This window comes from Taeniopygia guttata, chromosome 3, assembly GCF_048771995.1.
Source record: "Taeniopygia guttata chromosome 3, bTaeGut7.mat, whole genome shotgun sequence".
NCBI lineage: Eukaryota > Metazoa > Chordata > Aves > Passeriformes > Estrildidae > Taeniopygia > Taeniopygia guttata.
The window spans coordinates 2,337,186-2,359,919 of record NC_133027.1 but is presented as its reverse complement, the minus strand read 5'-3'; the positions used below and the strand labels follow the sequence as shown (position 1 = coordinate 2,359,919).

At 47.2% G+C, this 22,734-nt stretch overlaps 1 protein-coding gene across 8 annotated transcripts in view; it reads right to left on the bottom strand.

Moving 5' to 3' along the window:
• Window positions 1-22,734, bottom strand: part of EXTL3 (exostosin like glycosyltransferase 3) — a 138,233-nt gene that overhangs the window by 37,131 nt on the left and 78,368 nt on the right. For 6 of the 8 annotated variants that reach the window (XM_032747526.3, XM_041714965.2, XM_072926251.1 and 3 more), the window contains one exon: window positions 14,992-15,081. The exons of 1 other annotated variant lie outside the window; for it this stretch is intronic. The gene's annotated coding sequence lies outside the window, so the exon portion shown is untranslated. Of the gene's footprint in view, window positions 1-4,582; window positions 4,871-14,991; window positions 15,082-22,734 lie in introns of those variants that run through there. One more of the 8 variants, XM_030269867.4, reaches the window with a different exon arrangement.

Here is a 22,734-nt window from a genome sequence, read left to right as displayed (position 1 = left end):
GTCCTCCCTCTTTCTTCTTCCTCACCTCCATGTTCTCGGTGATGTTGGCACTTACAGATTGGTTTAGAGCAGAAAGGAACCATTTAATATAGGTAATAGGCATTGGGGAAAAAATACAAACATTTAATATGTTATGTATCATATAACAGATAGAAAAGCACCATTTAATATAGGTAATAGGTATTGGGGAAAAACTGTAACATGTAACACGTAATGTACCATATAAAAGATTAAAAAGCACCATTTAATATAGGTAATGGGCTTTGGGGAAAAACTGTAACATGTAACACGTAATGTACCATATAAAAGACAGCAGCAGCCTTGGGCGGGGAGAGAAGAAGCAGTCGGGAGTCTGAGAGGATGTCAGGGTGTGTGTGTGCCTCTGCCTGAGCTGTGAGCAAACTGAGCAGCTCAAGGAGAAAATCTTTTAGATAACTTGCAATAAATTACCTCGAGACCGCACAACAGAAAACTTCTGAGCCTTTCTTTGGAAGCACGGGTTGGAGGAGAAGTTTTTCCACCACCCACAACCTAGGGTGGTCTCCGGCACACAACCAAAAATAAAAAGCTCTTCTCAAGCTGTTCCTGGATGGAGAAGCCTGACACAAAAGGCAGAGGGGAGAAGCCAAACCCCACTCAGCATCCAGCACAGAAACTGCTCCTACCAGGATGGGAAGGCAGAAAATACCCAGAAGATGCTGCGGGGCAGATGCAGCAATAACAGCAGTTAGGAAGGGCAAAGTGACACTGTTGTGTTTATTGGAAGGCAAAGAGAGAGGTCAGGCAAGGAGGGATCCAAGGAACCTGACCAGAGCTGGAGGAAGGAATTAACTTTCCAGCTGCACAAGGTGGATTCAATCACCCAGCGAGATGAGATGGGTTTTGGAAAGCCACGGGTTATAAAAGTTAAGCTGAGGGTTAGATGGAGCCTGCTGAGAAAGAGATTGATCAATTTAAGACCTGCTCACCAAATATTAAATAATGCAGCATCAACCAAAGGAGGTTTCTGTTCTGGAGCAGCACCCTCCTGCTCCAGGCCTGTGCTTGTGCTTCACACCTCTGTGATGCCACTTCTGGGAAATGCTTTAGGATCCTTCCAAGTAGGTTTAGGATCCTTCCAAGTAGGAGGTTTAGGATCCTTCCAAGTAAGAGGTTTAGGATCCTTCCAAGTAAGAGGTTTAGGATCCTTCCAAGTAAGAGGTTTAGGATCCTTCCAAGTAAGAGGTTTAGGATCCTTCCAAGTAGGAGGTTTAGGATCATTCCAAGTAGGAGGTTTAGGATCCTTCCAAGTAGGAGGTTTAGGATCCTTCCAAGTAGGAGGTTTAGGATCCTTCCAAGTAGGAGGTTTAGGATCCTTCCAAGTAGGAGGTTTAGGATCCTTCCAAGTAGGAGGTTTAGGACCCTTCCAAGTAAGAGGTTTAGGATCCTTCCAAGTAGGAGGTTTAGGATCCTTCCAAGTAGGAGGTTTAGGATCCTTCCAAGTAGGAGGTTTAGGACCCTTCCAAGTAAGAGGTTTAAGATCCTTCCAAGTAGGAGGTTTAGGATCCTCCCAAGAAAGAGGTTTAGGATCTTTCCAAGTAGGAGGTTTAGGACCCTTCCAAGTAAGAGGTTTAGGATCCTTCCAAGTAGGAGGTTTAGGACCCTTCCAAGTAAGAGGTGATTCTGCCTTCTCCCAGGGCTGGGAACTCAGGGGTATTAGGAAGAATACAACAGGAATCTCACTTTAAGGGCTGCAAACTTAATGAGCAAACACAGCACTTCTTTTGACCTCAAAAATTACTTTTTAGGATAAAAGAGAGGTCTTGAAATAAAAAAATTTAAAAAAAAAAAAAAAAAAGCACGATGAAATGCTTCAACCAATGGCCCTACTGCATGGAGCCTCTTCCTTAGCATCCCAGAGCAGATGTGCTGCACTCAAAATGTCTTTGTCTATTAAAACTGTGTCAGCTTCAGAGACTCCAAAACTCCCTGTGGCATAAACAGAATTTCTAATGAACAGCTGCAGGATACAGGAGTGGCCGCACAAAATGCAGCTGCTGAGATCCTTTTCTTTGCCCCCCTCTCTCACCAGCTTTTCCCTGCTGTCCAAATCCCACTTTCCACCCACCTGGGTCTCTCCTGTCCTCCTTCTCTCACAGCTCTGCTGCCTCACTGCTCCTTCTGCACCCTCCACACATCTCCTGGTCCAAAATAATCCTGGAGCTTTCTCCTGCTGGAGTTTTGCTGCTGCTTTCCCTGCTGGCACCAAGGAAGTGCAAAAGGGACAAATTAAGGAGGAAAACGTTATCATGCCAAACCCTGTAATTCCAGAGAACAAGAGCAATCCTCAGGGAAGGATTTATCCTGAGTAAATTGAAACTCACTGATAGATTTTTTAGCTCCCACGCTAAAAAACACCAAAGCATGGCTCCTTGTGCGAGCTGGGGGAGCACTTTTAAAGTGCCTTTGAAACCCAAAACTTGTCAGGCTTAAAGCCTGGTCCAAATGCACTTCCCAGCTGCTCTCCCAAACTTAATGGTGTCCTCTTAGCTGGAGAAAGAGCTGGAATGATTATTTAGTCAAGTGCTTGTAATGGCCCTGCAATGCTCAGCACGATATTTGGAGAAAAATATCTGTGCTGACAACGTGCCCCTGTGAGTCCTGGGAACAGCAGCACAAATGAAGCTGAATTCTTTCTGTTTGCTGCCTTCAGTTTTCCATGGGGGTCTCCAGTACCCCATAAAGAGCCTCAGTTCCCTATTTCCAGAGCATTTATACAGAGTCACTGCTTTGGTGAGCTTCGTTCCTCAAACCTGAGTACAAACAGCTGATGGATTCAACAGTTTTTGGAGAATTAACGGGTAAGAGCAGATGCCAAATCCCTGTTTTATTAGAAACCTCTGACAACATTAAAAGCACCTAATGCTAAGCAATGAGTCTTTTTAAGGAAATTTTTTATTAACTGGTATCAAACATGAAAGCCAATTAATACCTGGTGGCTTTGAGGTGCCACTGAGCACCTCAAAGCAGCCAAGTTTTTGCAGAGTTAATGGTTTAACAGCTCCCCTGGGCTGGCAGCAGGATTTTCAGGACAGAGCTTGTTCGTAGGGTTTTGAATAGTTCACATCACAAAAGCGATTCCATGGCCAGGAGGGGAAATTCCCAGAGGAACCGTGGATATTGTGCTCCAGAGAGCACCCAAAAAACCCTCAGCACACAGTCCCTCCTGCCTGCCCTCAGCACAGGGTGAAGGGAACCCAAATGCCAGCAGAGAGGGCACGTTTGGGAAGGCTGGAGCTCCTCTGGCTCCCAAATCCTCCAGGCAGGAATCTCCAACACCCTGCAGCTATTTTTGGAGGGAAGAGGGGCCAAATGTCCTCGGAGCAGCTCAAAAATGGGTCACAGTGCCAGCACAAGGCTCAGGCAGATGAAGGAACCGCTTCCAACACAAGCTGCTGTCTCCCAGCCATCCCAAAGATCAGGTTCCAACTCACAGAACTGGTTCCAGCTCACTTCAGGGACCCTTTGGAAAATAGATGGTGAGAGGTGCTGATGGCTGAGCAATCCACAAACGCCTCTTCTGGCCTTTCCCAGCAGTTATTTTGGACACAAGAGCAGCCCCAGCATCTCAAGCTGTGCCATCTCACTCTCATCTCAGCGGCTGGAGCCACGAATGGGTCTGATTGTACAAAATATCCCTGAGGGACAGCAGAGCTCTCTGTTTTTCAGCCTCACACCATCCCAGGCTGGACAGCGTGTGAGTTTCCTATTGCCACCCACTGCACAAAGGCTGCTGGTGGCCACATTAAACACCTGATGGCCAGCCAGGAAAAGAGGAGATATTCCCAGAGGCTGGGAAAGCTGCTGGCAAACACAGCTCCACAAAATTCACAACTCAATTTGGACTCTGCAGAGAATCCAAAAAAAATTAAAATATTAAGGAAGCACGAGGATGGCTGTGTTAGATCAAGCCAATGATCCGTTCACTTCAGCCCCTCACTCCTCATTTCCAGCTGCTTTGGTGTAAAATAACCATAAATCATAGTCATGGAAGTTTATTCAGGATAATTTCCCCTGAACCATTAACAAATAGGAGTTGTAGGAGCCCTTGAAGAACCAACAGCTGTCCACCAAAATACCTTTTTTTTTTTTTTTAAGCAATCAATCATAGACATTCTCAGTAATAGAAAGTCTTAACTGATAAAAAAAAAAGGGACTCAGTTTCACAGCTTCCTGCAGCAGCAGCTTCCACAGATGAGCTCTGCAAGTTGCCCAGAGAAGCTGTGGCTGCCCCCAAATCCCTGGAAGTGTCCAAGGCCAGGGCTTGGAGCAGCCTGGGATGGTGGGAAGTGTCCCTGCCCGTGGCAGAGGGGTGGAATGGGATGAGCTTTAAGGTTCCCTCCCATCCACACCATTCTGTGATTTTAAGGGATTTCCTTTCACCAGCTTCAAACCCAACCCCGCCTAGTTCAGTCCCTGCTCCCTTTTCCAGCATTACACACATCCAGAGGGATGGGAATGACAGGACTCACACCCAAACCACAGCAGATCCAAAGGAACAACAGTCCCAAAGCCAGCACGGGAACAAGAAGTGCCACCTTACCTCCTCCAAGCTGCCTGACATCCCATCACATGCTCCTCTCTGCACCAGGCAGTACAAATCTTTTCAATCCTGGCAGCCAGCAGAGTTGGCAGGGAAGCAGAAATACAAGGATCCTACTGCCAAGGGATAATTCCAGCACAAATCTGCACTTCTGCTATTGTCTCCCCCTTCCTGATGGACACCCTGGTTCTCCAGAACACTCCTTTTGTGGAGCAGCCCTCCCTCTCTTTTATCCAGCATCCTCTCTAACATCTTTGTTCTGTTCCCATTCCACTCATTTCCCAAATTTGTGCCTAGTTTCCCTTTTTTTTTTTTTAATTGCTCTCAATATGTCACTCTATATTAGTCAACAGCAGATTTATTTAAACGTGTCAATGCTGTTGCTTAGCAGATCTGACTGTGCTTTACCATTTCAGCCTCCTTCAGAGTCACATGTTCCCCTTCCCAGAGCTCCCCAGCATGTTTGGATCACCAGGAAGTTTGAGGAAAACAAAAATAAGTCTGATTCTAAAGGCAGGCCTGCCTGAAAAAGCTTCAGGAAAACAAAAAAACACCTCCAAAAACAACCAAGAAGAGGAATTCTGTCCCAAAACCCACATGATTTGTTAAGAAGCAGCATCAGGTTCTGGTTTTCTTCCATTTTCTACCTTTTTCCCATGAGCTTCAATAGGAATAATCAAGTCAATGATCATCCAGAGCTTTGGAAAGGCTCTGATATGGAGCCAGTCTCAGCTTTCCCCTGCAGCAGCTAATTTTAGGAAATGGCCTTCAACCACTCTATAAAAGGCTGGGAACACCCAGGTGAGAGCATGTTCTGACCTTTGAAATTAGATTTGGGTCTTTGCTGAGGCAGAGAGGGAAGATAATGTGCAGCTGAATCCCCCCACAGGAGGTTTTCTGCTCGGGCTTTCCGTCGATTTGTTCGTTGCCCCCAGATTCCAACTGGCACATTCACAGACAAGTCACTGGAGAGCCCAGTGGCTCCAAGCAGCATCAGCTCCACACATAAACTGTGGCACAGCTGTCCCAAAATGCTGATGGAATCACGGAATCACCAAGGTTGGAAAAGCCCTCTGAGATCACTGAGTCCAACTCAATCCAGTGCTGCCAAGCCCACCCTAAACCATGTCCCAGACATGACAGAATTCTTCATGAAAAGGACTAAACAAAACCTTCTGCAATCCACTGAAGCAGAACAATCCCAAATTCCCAACAGCACCCCAAAACCTGCCGTGTGGCCACCAGCAGATGCCAAGTCTGCACATTCATCCAGGGCGCCGACTGTGAGATCATCTCCATGGCTTGGCTCCACTCCAGGTGCATTTCCCACATTGCCCCTAAGCCAACCTCATCTTCTGCCCCAAAATCTCCAGCCCAACCACCCCCTGCATCCCTCCCATCCAGGCTGGTTTACAATCCCAGAATCCAGACTGGTTTGGGCTGGAAAAAACCTTAAGGCTCGTCTCCTCCCAGCGGGGATGCCACTCACTAGATCAGGTTGCTCAGGGCCCCATCCAACCTGGCCTAGTGGGAATTAAATCCCAGAAACTGATGCCATCAACACCATCTCCAGCAGCTGCTAATTCCACATTCGGAGTGCAGATCACATCCAAGAAACTGGGCTCACAACCTTGGGAACTGATACCACAACCTGAGACAGCCCAGCTGGAGACAAATCCTGCAGCAGGACCTGCCAGAACGGCCGCTGATGGGTTTCCAAAAATAACCCAGTCCCCTTTCCGTGGTGCCTGATGTCCATTTACTTACAGCCACCTAAAAATAGCCCTTCCCGTTCGGATCGATGACGGGAGCTGGCAGAAGTGAAAGGAGCTCATCACTCCACAAACACAGGGCTAAAGGAGATAAAATACTTTGGAAATGCAGCGTAGGGAACAATCCTGCTCTGGCCCCGAGACAGCCAGCTGGATGGGTTTAATGATTCTTCTCCAGCACCAGCTGTGATTGAATTTATTTCCATTTGGTGTGATTAAAAAGAAAGAGACAGATAAAAGGGAGAACAAAAAGTCCAAGGTTTCAAAAGACACTAAAAATAAAATAGTTTGTGTGATCTTGGCACCCCTACCTTGACAATTTTTGTATGTGTCAGCCAAGCTCAATAAGCCAAAGGGAAGGCACAAGTCATTTACAGGTGGGGAAATAAAGGAAATGTTAAAATGCCAATTGAATCATCAATAAAATCAACAGCAGGGGCAGGTTTAAAGGGCAGGTGTTCCTGAGGCACCTGTGAATATCCATGCCCTAAGATCCCTGAGTATTTACTCCTCATGGAGCCATTTTAATGGTTTCCATTGCCTGGCAAGTCAGATGGATGCTGAGGAGTTCAGTGGCTCCTCACCACGAGTTCCAGTCCATTTAGCTGATCAAAGGGAGCCGAGCCCGTTCGCACCTCGCGGGGGAAAAGGCACTTTCTCAAAATTCCAACGTACAGGTTTAGCAGCAGGAGGCCTGAAATTAATCCCTTTATTTAAATATTAGCAACTTTTAAGTGTCTCTAAGCAATTGTGAAGGCTTTGCTAGAGAAGGCAATGAAAGCTCGTGAGCAGCCAAGTCAAGAGGACGCCAAGGTTACCTGCACTCACCTTCTGAGTATTAATTCTGACAGCACCAACTCACCCTGCAGAGGGTTTGTACCTGGAATAAAGAGGACAGCAACACCTTCTGCCAGCTGAAGTCTGTGGGCAGGGATGGATGGAGCAAATCCTCCTGGAATCCATTCCCATGGCCACGAAGGGTAAGAAGATGTGCTGTGGGCAAGCTGAACCTTGTTGATTTATCTTCTGAAACCACCCTTGGCAGATGTTGATCACCTTGAGAGCAGCAAGGCTTCTGATGTAGCCTCCTGGGTGGATATTCAGTAGGAAAACCAATGACTGGGACAGGAGCCTGGGGAGCTGCTGGAGCCTCCAGCCCAGCACAGTCAAACCTCAACTGGACAAAGCCTCCAGCAACCTCATCTACCTTTGCCATAAACAGGACATTGGATTAGAGACTTCCAAAGAGCCCTTCCAAACTGGTTTGTTCTACAATTCACAGAAATGCCAGAGAGAAGGTGGAAGTCTTTCCTGGAGATGTCTGAACAATACAAAGCTGTAAGGGATAATAAAAGTAACTCTTAGTAAGTTTTTCATTGGTGTCTGAGCTGGTGGCAGCGAGGAGCCTCCCAGCACACTGTGCTTCCCTCTCTCCAACACTTACCTCTGGACACAGGAATACATCTCTTCAGTTAAGGCACTTTCACACTAAAATTCGACATGTTTTAGTGGCATTGTAGGACTTAATACTTGTAGGAGGTGATAAAACATTCATGAGAGCAACACTGTGAGATTAAATGGGTTGGGCTGGCACTAAAAGACATTTAAGGGACAGCCTTTTAAGGACCAGCTCTTTGCTCAACCACTACACAATCATTTCCCCAAATCCTTCCATGGATCCTGAATGCAGGGAGATACACAAGGTGTGCACATCCCACCCTGGATCCCGTCTGGCTGCTGTAGTGGGAGAAAAAAAGCATGGATTAGATGCTGCCTGAATTGCAGATATCACCAGTTGTGGCTTTATTTTTTTAACACCTCCCTGTTACTGGAAAGCAACTATTGAGTTTCACCAAAGTCAAAAGCTCCTCTCAGGTTCATTTCCCTTTCAGCTGCTCTAACAACTGTCTTGCCAAAATCCATAGAAGACAAAAATCTATAGTTCCTAGGATTCACATTTTGAAACGGCTCCAAACGCAGAGCAAAGGTTTCACCTTTAAGACACTCTTGCAAGGCACACAGCAATCTCCCTGGCTTTGCTGGTCCTGATCCAGATGGGAAAAAAAAAAAATCCCAAAGCACAAGTCAGTTTTTTTGCTGACCAGGATTACCTGGCTTAGTATCAGCAGCATTCAAGGACACGGTCCAGCACACTCGAGTGGAAATCACCAGTGCTGGATGCAGCTCCCTTAAATCCTCTAAGCCTCTGCTCCTCTGCTGGAGCAGCTAACTGCTGATAAACTCACTTTCAGACTATTTTCATAAAACTGAAGGTCAGCAAATGATTTGCTAATTAAATCTGTCACATAATTCTCAGCCTGATGCATAACTGAAGGCAGCTCCAGCGAGCAGAGCGGCAGGCAGGGGTCAGCTCCTGCTCTGAGGTGTGACAGGGCTGTGGTGGGGAACCGGGGCAAGGGGAACATCCCCCTGTCTGCCCTGGGTGCTCTGACTCCCAGGAAAACACTGATTTTGACCCTCATTCATGGAGAAAACTTCCAAAGCCTCAAGGTAAACCACAAAAGTGTGAAATAGATTGTGGAGATTGTAGATAGTAGTGTAGTACATCACATGTGTCAGAAATTTAGGTTTTAGGATTTTAAGTGTGTTATAGATGGGTTCAAGATGAAGGATATAGGGTGTTGTCTCAAATTCCTTTCTTCTCTCTTCTTCTTCCTCTTTCTTCTTGGGTTTAGGTGGTATCTTGTAACTGGGTAGAAAAATCTGCATTGCATGTCTTTAGAGTCAGTTATTGAGTTAGAAAGGAATATTATTTAGGTGTCACCTGTTAATTGGTAAGTTTAGTTTTTGATTAGACTTAAAAAGACCTTGCAGCACGAGGTTGTTACTTTTGTGCTGTTTTTCCTGCACACAGAGTCTGGTGCAGTGTGCTGAAGTTTTGATAAGATAACAATAAACAGAATCTGAAGACAGAAAAATCCAATGTGTCTTTTGTTCCTGACTCAGAACTGCTCCAGGAGGGTTTCCCCTGCCAGGGGAGCCCCCAGGGAGTTGCCCAACTTGTGGCCCACAAACTCACAGCTGTGGGGTCACCAGGCCTGGGTGACAGATTCCTCAGAGCCACATCTTGCAGCAAGCTGTGTCCTGCAGCCCCTCTGAGCCCTGCACCCACCCCTGCAGAGTTTATCCATGCTTAGTGACATGTTCTTGCTTTGGTGCATCCCTTGGCTCTGCACAACTCAGCAGCTCAGAAGTCGCCCCTTGCCCAGGGTGGCTTTGTAGATGAAGGGTGAGACCTTGCACTGATTAATTCCCAGCATCCAAAATGATCCTGACTCTTTTTCAAAGGCACTCTGAGAAACACAACAATCCTGCTCCAAAAAAAGTCTCCGGTCTTGGGAGGTTGTTCTATTTCCAGCCAGAGGAGGGCAACCACACATGTTCACAAGAGGCAGATACAGAAAAATGCGCTTTTTTCCCATTCCCAACCACCACAAGAGTTCTTTCATCTTTCCCTTTGTGCCTTATTTATGTCCATTCCCTTCCTTGTGCTGTTTAAAGAACTTCCCCCATACAGAATCACAGAATCACAGAAAAGTTTGGGTTAGAAGGGACCTTAAAAATCATCCAGTGCCACCCCCTGCCATGGACAGGGACACCTTCCACCATCCCAGGTTGCTCCAAGCCCCGTCCAGCCTGGCCTTGGGCACTTCCAGGGATCCAGGGGCAGCCACAGCTTCTCTGGGCACCCTGTGCCAGGGCCTCATCACCTTCTGAGTAAAGAATTTCTTCCTAAAATCCAGCCTAACCCTGCCCTGTCAGTGTAAAGCAGCAGAGTATATTCCCTGAAGAGAACCTGAATTCCTCGTTCCTCCTGCTCAGCAGCAGTTCTGCTGGTTGGACCCAGAAGCCATTGAGCTTGTCCAAACTGTGTGTGGCACTGACCTAAGGAGAATCCATCAATCCCAGCAGGGAACTCGGGCACTGGGAGCAAGGAAACTGCTATAAACAGCAAAGGGGCTGGGGATATTTTCTCCCTCTCGTGTACTCCTGCCTGCCCTGCTCACATGAACCCTATCAGGCTCCTCTGATGCTCTCCTGCCAATTTTGAATCGTGAGATGGAGGTAAAAGAGTTCGTTCAGGAGAGCAAAACAAGCTTAACTTTTATGTCTTGAGGGAGAATATCCTGCAAGTAACACCAATCCTCAGCACTTAGCTGGAAAAGCCAGGGAAAGGCAGGAGTTTGTGAGAGAAGCCCCAGCTCTTCACCCTCCCCCTGTGGACATTTCAGCAGCACAAGGCACTGGAGTTACAGGGTGGGACACAGGGATTCACTCAGTACACAAAATGGAAATTCAGAGCCCCATCAACTCTGATTTGTAAGGATACTCACTTCTCCATACTCATCATGCTCAGTGGTAAAAGCCACTTTACAACTAGGATGCTGTTACACCATCACTTGATGTTGATAAACAATTATTAAAGAGAGAGAAAAAAAATAAGCAAACAAATCTATGTTTCTCCTCTGGCCTGGGGTGGTTTTCAGTACCATTATCAGGCACTGATAAAAAGGGGAGGAAGGAGCTCTGTGTTTTTGGTATGGGCTGCTGTGGTCCCGTTTTGGGCCTGTCCTGTGGCCCAAATCTAGGGGTGTAAACCAGCCATTTTCATGTTCTTGAGATTTCTCACCTGCCCAAACACCCAGGCCACATCTGACTTGCCTTGGAGGTTAATTCCTGCTTGTGCCAACACCTGGATCAGTGGAGCTGGCTGAGGCCACTGCTGGCTGGACGAGCGAGTGACCAGAGCAGCCCCTCATGTCCCAAACCTCAGCTGTGCTCCCATCCAGGAGCAGAGCTGGATTTAAAAAATCCCAGTTTTACACTATTCCATGGCATTCAGTAACAAATAAACCCCACGAACCTGGGGAGGGTTGTTACTCCAACATGTATAAAGGAGATGTTGAAGTGACGGGGAACTTCCCTGCCCACCTTTTGTGGGGACAATACAAACCAGCAGAGCAGAAAGACATCCAAAATATCACTTTTCAAGGCAGCAGCAGATTTTTCTGTCAAAGGACGGATTTCACAAGGATGGGCATGGGTGGATTCGTGGCAAAACAATCAAACAAAGCCAGAGACACATGACCATCTCTCTTCTCTGAGCGTGGAAAAGCTTTCAGATTTATAAAATTAAAGCTGCTGCTGCTGTTGAACATCTCAAAGGGAAAGGGAGGGAGAGGAAGTGTTTCCCCCATGCAGCTCTCCAGCAGCAGCTTCTGCTTGTACTCAGTGGGAAACACGGAGCACTCTCAGCACCTTCCCTCCCATGGAGCTCCAGGCACAGGGGAAGCTCAACAATTTGCAGGATTTGGGTCCTTTTTGTTCCCCTTCCCTCTCTCCCTCCCCATCCTCCCATCCACAACCACAAGACTGAGGAGAACACAGCAATTAAGGAATTTGAAGCCTCACCAGCAGCTACTCTGAATGCAGGCACAGGAAGCAGCAGGATTCTGCTGGTGACATTTGCACCACAAATGAAGTCCCCGAGAGTAACAAACAATCAGGTGAAGAAATCTGGAAAGAAATTACCCGGCACACCTCGTCTTCCTGGCCCCCATGAGATCCATATAAAATGTGTTAATGCATCTGATTATGATCTAAATTATGTACAGAGGCTCCTGCCAAGCACTCTGTGAAGTTTCTTTATTGTTAAGTTGGAAGCTGTTTAAGAACGGTCCAGTCATCATGTTTCAAATTAGATTTGGGGGGAAAAAACATATTCCTACTTTACTGCTGGCTCAGAACACAGGAGAGGGTTGGGATGTGGGTTTTGTCTGCTGAAGGAAGAGCAGGAAGAGTGGGGGCAGAAGAGCAGAAGAGCCAGTCTGTTACCTGTCCTTTACTGTCACCTGAGCTGTGTGGCCTTACAGTACCCACACGTGCCAGAGAATCATTTCAGCTTCAGCTTTCTTCACACTTTTTCCTGGCAGGAGGGGGTAAAGCACCCCTGCACACTCCTCCCAGGCCCAGAAACTTGGAAAGAAAGGATTTCTGAAAGAGTTCTGCTGAGAAGGGCTGGCAAAGCCCCACGTGAGATTTCCCTCACCCCTGAGCTGTCACTTATGCTGTCAGTCCTTTGTGCTGCTTGGAGGCAGGTAAAAAAGCTGGTTCTCCCCCCAGCATGCCACACCAGGACTGGAGCTTTCTTAAAAAACAGAGATACACCACTGCCAGGTGTAAATTCGAATTTGGGAGAGCACCCATAGTTTTAACTGCAAGCCTGACAATCTCACGTGTGCTGGAAACTCCACCAGCCCAACCTGTGCTTTCTCTTCTGCTGCTGTCTGGCCAAGCCTCTGCTCCATGGATCAGCATCTCCTTCCCCCTGCAGGGCTGGATTCCCAAATCAGAGCCAAGGTCACCTTGCTCAGAGCAGCTGGATTTTAAAAGGAGGGTCCCTACTGTTATTAAAAGTCTTCCATCCATTACCTCTGCCCTTCCAAGCTCACAGCTGCAGCCACAACTGCATAAATCTGGACTAAGCAGGGCCCTGTGGAAGTGAAATGGGATATAAATAGTTTTTACAGGTTTGTTTTGCTCTATATATGTATATAAATCATATACACACACATATATATGCCAGATACGTCTGCACCTCATTGAATCATGGAATGATTTGGGCTGGAAAGGATTTTAAAGATTGTCCCATTCCACTCCTGCCATAGGCAGGGACACCTTCCACCATCCCAGGGTGCTCCAAACCCTGTCCAACCTGGCCTTGGACATTCCAGGGATCCTGGGGCAGCCACAGCTTCTCAGAGAATTCTATTCCAGGGCCTCACCACTATTCTTACAGTAAAGAAATTCTTCCTAAAATGTCATCTAACCCTGCAGATCTGCAGGAAGTCAGGAATAAGAACTACCATTTCTAGCCACCGTGGTAATGTAGTGGTTTAAACACCCAAAAAATGCTTTAATGTAGGATCACAGGCTGGATCCCAGCCAGGCAACAGCATTGATTTTAAAGGAGTATTTATCTCCATAAAACACTTCCTAAACAACGTGCTCAGTGCTTGAAAATAAAGCCTTGCTAAACAACCAGATTTTAACCTGAAATTCTGCATGCTGGCATTCTCTGCTGCTCCAGGTAAGTCTGATTCCCTTACCCAGCATTGTGATTTTCTTTTTAAGAAGAAAAGGAATTTTCTCTTTCAGTTTAACTTTGAGGCAAGATGGAAGACCGCAGCCTGGCCTCAGAGACGTGAGATCTTTTGAACTCCAAGTCAGCAGGCTCTCACAGGAGCTGAGCTCGAGGGCTGCTCAGGAATAAATCAAAAAGGATTTACTCTTTCACTTGAACAAGGCAGGAAGAAAAACTCCACAGATGCACAGATATGGGGTTGGGGGTGGGGAGACAGCTAACAGGTTAAAAAAAAAAAAAATTAAAAAGTCAACTTAAGAATGCCATGATGGTTTGATAGTCACAGCCCCATAAGCTACACGCCACCCTGCATTGTTGGATTTCCTGCAGGAAATCACAGGCACAGTTGCTAAGCCTGCTGGAAGCAGTTCAGCCCAAGAATATTCAGAGCAGATGCTCCAAGCACGGCTCACAGGGACACGGAGCTCCTGGAGAAATCCTCTGTCAGGGAGGCAAAGCAGGGGCCTGAACTGGCCATGTGTCACTGGAGCAGAGTTCATGGCCAGAAGGGACCTCGAGAGCACCTCATGTGCTTTGTGCTGGACCACAGCCCAAAATCCAAGTTTTCCTGAGAGAAGGAATCAGATTTAGCAGCCAGACTCCAACTGGAGTAACTCTGGTGGCTCTGCTTCCACTCCAAAGCCTGGCTTTGTGCAGGATGCCACTGCCCCGTGGTGTCCTTGTGTCCCTGTGCCAGGAAATGCCATTCCCTGGAGCCCAAACTCATCAGCAGTTTTGACAACACTCCAGAGCCCGAGTTTGCCTGAAGGAGCTCAGCACAGGGCACAAAATCTCATCCTCTGGCTTCCTTACAGGAGCCAGAAGAAAACTGGAGAAGGAGAAATGTGCTGCTGGCAGCAACTCCAGCCTCTGCCGTGAGATTGGAAGGCTCCCAGACAACCACACACCCCCACAAGAGCTGTGAGCAGCACCCATGGACTGATCCTCACACCTCAATTACAAAGAGTTTGGGGACAAGAATCTGCCCAGAGAATGATGCTAAAGAAGAAAAATGTTCAGAGCCCAACATCCCCCTGAGCTGTGTGCAGGGATTCGGATCCCGAGGCACACAGACACTGAGCTCATTCAACTCTGCTTTTAAAATCAGAATTGAAAACTGCTGAAACCAGAATATTGTGAAATATTCTTTTGCTTCTTCGCCTGCGCTTCTGCCAAATGAATTTGGCTAAAACTTTCAGCAATTAATGGATGATTAAATGAAAGAGCTGATGGCCAAAAAATATGTAAGGAGCTTGATTAAAGCTCTGGGGGTGACACTGTGATGGTCCTGCCCTATTTTTACAAGCTTTTCTCATCTCAACATTATTTCAACCGGACTATGGGGAGGAGAAGAGTGTTGTTAGAAGGGTGTGAGATGTTTTGGTAAATTATGTTAAAATCCAGCAAGGGAAAAAGCAACTTAACCCCAGGCACAGGGCAGCCTGACACTGCAGAGCTCCTTTGTGCTTTACCTGTTGTCCTTCAGCTCCTTGGCTCATCCCACATCGACTCCTTCGCCACCTCTCTTCTTTCTCCCAGCGCTGATCTCAAGGGTTTCCCTCCTGTTTAACAGAAAAACACAGAAAAAACCACATGGGCTCACGAAATAAATCATGCATGGCATCGTGCAAGAGAGGCACTCTGACACAAACATTCCCTCTGGACCTCTCCAAACAGGGATGGACAACCTGGGGAGTGGAAGGTGCCCATGGCAGGAACGAGATGAGCTGTGAGGTCCCTTCCCTTCCCTCCCAAACCACTCTGAGATTCTGTGATTTATGATGTGGTCTAAAGCCTGGAAGCTCCCACAAGTTTGACAATTTGGGCTGCTGGGGAGTAAGGGAGGCTGAATGGGGCACGAGGCACAAATGAGACCACCTGGAGAAGGGATATTGCGAATCTACAAGATTTGGATCAGAGGTGGATCATCAGCTCCCTGCTCCATCAGTTCTGAGGCTGCTTCCAGGCATCCTCAGCATTCTCAGCTCACTTCACACAAAATTCTCCCTGTACAACTCCTGATAATCGACAGCTCTCAGGTTACATCCCTGAGATTATTTCCCACAAAAATATTAACTAAAGTCATTATCTCCATTAGTCCAAGAGGACCATTGCAAGCCACCCAGCCCGACCTGTTCCGTGCCACACCACGAGTTCCACCCTCCAAGTCCAGCCTCAAGCCCAGCAATTCCCACCAATTCTTCATCCAGATTTTTCCCTAGCTCAAATCCTCTCTCAGCCACGCCTCTGCTGCAAAAAAAAACCAAACCCATCTGATCTCAGCAGACAAACAGATTAAAAAATTAAAAGAAAAATAAAATACCTTTTGTTAAGAAAAGCCTGAGGCTCCAGGAGGGCGAAGTCAGTGGCATTTCCCTTTGTTTTCAAACAAAAAGGATCTGTTTTCAAACAAAAAGGATCATCTACATCCTGCCTTCATCCTCCCACACAGCCTCTGGGACAGCAGAGCATCTCGGCCTCCCTCTCCCCACCCTGACTCTCACTAATGCGTTCCATGCTCGCAGCCTCTGGCCAGGGAGTCAGGGCTGGTCCTTGGAGGCTGGTGCTGCTTATAAAGGCTGCTTCCATCCCCTTCCATCCCCTTCCATCCCGCTGATTTCAGCTGGCAAAACACTTCCCCAGTGCCCACATCTCGGGGATGCAGAGAAGGAAACACATCGTGATGGGAGCCGGTCTCTCCTGGCAGGCTGCAGGTCCTGGCAGCGCTCCACCAGCAGATGCTACGGAATGTTTGCAGAAACAAGAGCAGCCAGGACCCTTCTAGCCCTCCTTCCTTCCCTGATTGCAAAGTTCCTCCCAGAGTTCTCCAGAAATCACCAGTGGAGATGTCACTCCACAGCCACAGCTGAGGGTTTCACCCCAACGTGACCCGGGAAAGATCCACTCCAAACCTCACCCACGCTGCACCAGCATCTGCACAGCCTCTCCCAGCTCTGGAGAGGTTTTATGGCAAGCTTGGAATGCTGATGGTTTGCAAAATAAAAATCTGCATTTTTTTTTTTCTTCAAAGCCACCGATTATTTTGAGTCCCTGAAACTTCAGCCACTTGGGGCAAAGAAGCCAAGGAATCAAGAGCTTCTGGCAAAGGGATGCCCAAATCCATCAGCCAAACAAACCAACTCTCCTGAGAGTCACAGAATTGTTTGGGTTAGAAGGAACCTCAAATATCTCATTTCAACCCCCTGCCACAGGCAGGGACATCTTCCACTAGAAGAGAGCTTAAGAGTTTGTTTTTTTTTAAAGCCTAATTTTAATGTAAACACTGGAAAACATCAAACTCTTCATAGAATAAACGCCACCTCGTGATTAAAGTGAAGGCCCTTATCTAATAAACACTATATAATTAATATGATGTAAAAATTCCTGCATATACTAACATTTTATTCTGATGAGTGTCATTAAAGTAGAGGTTCACCCCCCCAAAAAACAGTGATTTCTCCCTACTCTCCACCAGAGAAGAGGTGGCAAGTCGCTGTTCTAACATCATTTTATATTTTATTCGTTTTTACAAGCCAGCTCTGCTAAAAGGTTGCACCAGTGATTTAAACTGCAGTTGTCAGCAGAAGTGAAGGACATTGTGGGATACATTTTATTCCAGCTCTTTTATTGCCTGGCTCCTTGGAGTGATTCAAGCAGCTTAAGGATTTTAGAGGCACTGTCACAACAGCTTCTGGCCCGCTGCAAGCTGCTATTTGAGCAAAAAAAAAAAAAAAAGTACCCAAAACTTCCAACTTTCAAAGAAGTGGCTGGACCAGCAGAAGCTGTTCAAGACTCAGCAACTCCTGAATGCCACCAAATTGTTCCCTCACGGGGACAGGCACATTCTGAAACGTTTGCAGAAGGGGAGGGGGATCCAAAAAGCAATAAAATGGGGAAATGCTGATTTCTGCAGCTCTGGCAAACCCCAGGAACACACAGAAACACGTTGTGACTCTCCCCAGCGCTGGGAGCCAGCAGTGCTCTGTCACATCTGCAGGTGACAAGTTGGTCAGGAGCACGACCCAGCACAGACCCAGTCCAGGAAAGCCTCCAGGAGTGCTGGACAGAGGAGAAATGTTTTGAAGATTCCTGAGCCAGCAGGAACCTGTCCCAACAGCATCCCAGGGCTCTGCTGGACTCTTCCCTAGGGATGATCAAAAAGCAAATTAATTCCTTGAACGGGAGGACCAGCCTCACCACGCCAGGCTGGTGGGAGATGTTGGTTTTCATCCCCTGGACACTGCAGGGCTGGAGGGGAGGAACATTCTGCACTCTGCTGGCTGCTGGCCTGGCACGGGACTCCAGATCCCACTGGGGAACCATCCTGGGAAAATGGGAAATGTTACTTTGTGGGAGGGCAGAAGGAACTGCAGGGCTTTGGGCAGCAGCTTTGGGGTGACTGAGCCTGGTGTCCCCGTTGCTCCCCAGGGTGCTGAGCTTTCCTGGGGTCCCCATCTCCTCCCACACACAGCAAGCCACGAAACACACGGGGGTTGTTGGAACTCAAAATGTCCCTCAGACATTTTTGGATGTTCCGGGTCCAGGTCAGAAGCATTTGAGACCCTGGCAGCAGCTGGAAACAGCTGTGATTTTGGGTTTGAACCATAGAACGATTTACCAACCTTGCAGGAAGAACAAGAAGTCACAAAAGTTTAGATATTAGAGTAGAAGTAGTCACAAAGTAAAGGGAAGAATTTTTGAGTGCTGTACAGGGGGGTTTTGGTTTTGTACATGGGGGTCAGAGGTTTTAAGATGGAGGGATGTAGGTTGGTCATGTCCTTCCTCTTTCTTCTTCCTTACCTCAAAGTTTTTGGGTGATGTTGGCACTCACAGATTGGTTTAGAGTAGAAAAGCACCATTTAATATAGGTAGTAGGTATTGGGGGAAAACTGTAACCATGTAACACGTAATGTACCATATAAAAGATAGAAAAGCACCATTTAATATAGGTAATAGGTATTGGGGGAAAACTGTAACCATGTAACACGTAATGTACCATATAAAAGACAGCAGCAGCCCTGGGCGGGGAGAGGAGGAGGAGGAGGAGGAGGAGCAGGAGAAGGAGAAGGAGAAGAAGAAAGAAGAAGAAGAAGAAAGAAGAAGACGAAGAAGACGAAGAAGAAGAAGAAGAAGAAGAAGAAGAAGAAGAAGAAGAAGAAGAAGAAGAAGAAGAAGAAGAAGAAGATGAAGAAGAAGAAGAAGAAGAAGAAGAAGAAGAAGATGAAGAAGAAGAAGAAGAAGAAGAAGAAGAAGAAGAAGGAGAAGAAGGAGAAGAAGGAGAAGAAGGAGAAGCAGTCGGGAGTCAGAGAGGATGTCAGGGTGTGTGTGTGCCTCTGCCTGAGCAGTGAGCAAACTGAGCAGCTCAAGAAGAAAATCTTTTAGATAACTTGCAATAAACTGCCTTGAGACCGAACAACAGAGACTGCTGAGCCTTTCTTTGGAAGCACAGGTTGGAGGAGAGACTTTTCCACCACACGGAACCCCTGAACCAGGTTGGGCTCCGTCAGTGGGTCACCCTATCCCAGCTCTTGGGGTGCTGGCAGGGAGGGAGAGCCAAGGCTGACAGTCCTGGAGGGGCTCTCAGGGCCGTGGGGTCACCGCACTGATCCTGACTCAGCACAGAGGGGACACTGCAGGACCTCGGTCACTCTGTGCCACGGGCACAGGAGAGAAATCCTCATCCTCACCCCACCCAACCTGGCCTGGGACACTTCCAGGGATCCAGGGGCAGCCACAGCTTCTCTGGGAAACCCCTGCCAGTGCCTCACAGCCAAGAATTCCTTCCCAAAATGCCACCAGCCCTGCCCTCTGGCAGTGGGAAGCCAGCAGAATGTCAGATGCTGCCCCACAAGTCCTGGAGCACGGATCATTCTCAGCTGTCCCCCTTCAGCACATGCAGACATTGTCCCAGGAGAGGTCCATGGTTCCCAGGGCTTAAAACCCGTCAGAACAAGCAAAACTTACTTTGCAAAGAAACATCTTTTAAGCAGAGGGAAAGTTCTTAAACCCGGACTTTGGCATTTTTGAGTCTGGGACATGTTTTAATGCGTCACAAAAAGTTTTTCAGGTCACCTTTGCTGCAGAGTTGTCTGGAAGGGGGAGGCTGTCAGATGGTGTCTTAGCAAGGGAATATCTGCTCCCTGGGCACGGACTCAGAGCCTTGTGAACCCCCTGTGGCACCTGAATATTCCATGTTTGTACTCCAAGCCCCACGGACACTCCTTTGATGTGGTGAGCTGCAGCTCCTAAAGGTCTCTGGAGATCACAGGAATCTACATGATGGGATGAATTTAGTGGATAAGGAGCCTTCCATCCTTTGAAACAGAACTTTGTTGTTGGAATCTTTTATAAAGAACATTTAAATTGCCTTTTTTTGTTGTTGTTGTTGTTGTTTTTTCATGCCTGATGCAGAGAGCAGCTGTGCAGAGATGCCCAGGAGGGCTCCACAGGGAATCCAGCCCTGCTCTTACACACATGGTCTCCTCCTGGCCTCTCCTGCTCGCTGCTCCAACATAAACAAGACCTACATCCTCCTGGAAATTAAACCCAGCCTCTCAGATATGTACCCAGATCTCCTCCTGCCCTGCAGCAAACAGGGATGGAGAATTTGCAGCCCCGGGTGGCCTGGAGCAATCCCTGTTCATGGGGGCTGGGAAGGCCAGGAGGGAACACACAGCACTAAACGGCATCTTGGGATATTTAATGCTCTCAGTTTTCTTTTCTGACCTCATTTCTTCACCAGCCAAAGAAATTTGTCCATTTTCCTCTGCTCATCCTCTCACAGTTCACCAAAAAGCTTTTTGCTTTACTCCTGGTCACAAAAACCTCCCAATCTGCTTCCATCTCACTCTTCCCTGACAATTATCTCCACTTGCTTCCCCATTTTCCCTTCTTTCAAGGCTCTTATCCAGGCTGGTTTTTTCTTTCCCTCACCTGCCTGCACCACCATTATTTCTCCCACTGTCAGAGGTGCCACTGCCAATCCAAAACTTGGTTTCAGTACAATTGTTTAAGCTCATTCTCCTGCACTAATGCAGGCAAATATTGCAACCTAACACAGAAATATGCCCAGGAAATCATTCCTGGGATGCTCCAACCTGAGTTGAAGGCCAGCACGATGGAGACAGAGCAACACAAGCCCAGATCCACGGCTCTGGAAAGCATTCCTGGCACTCACACTCCAAGTGCCATTAAGGAGATGCCAAAGTCCAGCAGATGTTTGGACAACACAAAACATCCCATCAAGCTCTGATATTTAAGAGCAGAAAAGTTCCCCAGGCTAATTCAGGCAACATGTCCCATAAAAATGGCCAAAAAACCATCAGGGTCTATTAACTGCATTTGCTCTCTGGTATTTGCTCCTGAATTGTTTATGCACAGAGGTTACCCAGAATATTAATCCTCCAGAAAAGAACGTGTAAAGCAGAGCTGGAAATGAAGGAGTGCTTGGGAATCCTGATATTATGAGTGGGATAACACAAAAGGGAGAAATCCCCACAAGGAAACTCCAGAGAGCCCCTATTCCCCACAATTAAATTAAATTAAAACCTGTTGTTGCAAGCAGAGAGAAAGTCAAAGATTTTATGATCCTGCTGTGAGAAAGGAATTTTAACAGGCTGGTGAAGGATAAACTGTTCATTTCTTCCATAAACCTGAACAAAACCAAGTGATTTCCCAGAAACAAATTGGGAAATTATCCTCCCTGGCCCCAAGAGTCAAGTCCAAACCTGCCAAGTTTCTTCTGCCTTTTCCTTACCCTGTCTGTACCTTCAGACTTTGCTGGGCTGGGTTCAGACTCACAATCCGAATTTAGGCAGGCTGGAGATGCCCTAAAAGCTGCTGAGTCACCAGAAGGGAAAGGGATTTAAGCTGATAATTTACCTTCAGCTGAGCAGGAGCCTGCCAGCACACAAGGCAGGGTGTAACTCACACTGGAAATGCTCCACTGGGAGCTCTGTGCTCCCAATCACCCACCCCAGATGCCAAAATTCCCCTTTCCTGCCCTCTTGCAGCACAGACACAACTCTCGACCTTGACCTTTGGATGGCCAAGTGACCACTGAAAGCCCAAAGGGACAAAGATTCCCTTTAAAAATCCCTAAATTCCCTCAGCAAGCTCAAGTCTGCAAACCTAGACAGGGCTTTGCGTAGGAAAAGAAGGAATGCACAGAGATTTCCAACGTGGAAATGAGGGTGGGTGAGGAAAACAGGACATTTACCGTGGAACTGTTACTCCTAACATTTATCAACAAGCAGTAACAAGACAAAAGACAATATTTCAGCTGGGTATTAGGAATAATTTCTTCCCCAAGAGTTGTCCAGCCCTGGCAGAGCTGCCCAGGGCAGTGGTGGAGCCCCCATCCCTGGAGGGATTTAGATGCTGTGTGGATGTGACACTTGGGGACACGGATCAGTGGTGGCTTTGGCAGTGCTGGGGGAGCAGCTGGACTCAATAATCTTAGAGAAGTCTTCCAACCTAAATGAGTCCATGATAGGATTTACTTTTGAGAGGAAAGAAGGAATTTTTTCCCCCCTTATCTAACGCAGAAAAACTTTATTAAAGAAATAATTTTGCACACACTTCAGAGGCTCAAGACCTTCAGGGATAAAAACTGGACCTTCAAATTAAGGTTCTTGGTGTTTTTCCTCACCTGAACCAACAGCTGGGGATTTTACAAATCCTTTTCACCTTAAACCAGCTGCCTGGCACAGAGAATTACCATTAATTCAGGGATGCTCAGCAGGGGTAAATGAACTGCTGCAAAGAATAACTCGAGGCACATCAGAACCTCTCTTGGCACAGTTCTTCCTTCTCCAGCAGGAAGAACAAACACACAGAAGTGGTGACAATCCCCTTCCAGAAAACTGCCCTGAGCTCCCAGCCCACTGCCAAAATTCATTCAAAAGGAACTGATCCAAGCAAGAATTTTCAGGATTTTATGGTGCAAAGCCACCCTCTGCTCCACAACAGCATCTTCCAACAGCAGAAAAGGTGCCTTGAGATTTTGTCTTCAAGAAAGGCAATGGAAACTTCCTTTGCTCGCTGCCACCAAACTGGTGTCACCCTCTCCGGATGTCAGCATTGACACAGGTAAATAAAAAGCAAATTCAACCTCCAAAGACAAATTCAGAGGCAGCAAATCCATCTCTGCCTGGGAGTTTGCTCCAGTGATTAATCCCAGCCCATGTCTACCTTTCAATGTCACCTTTCAAGCA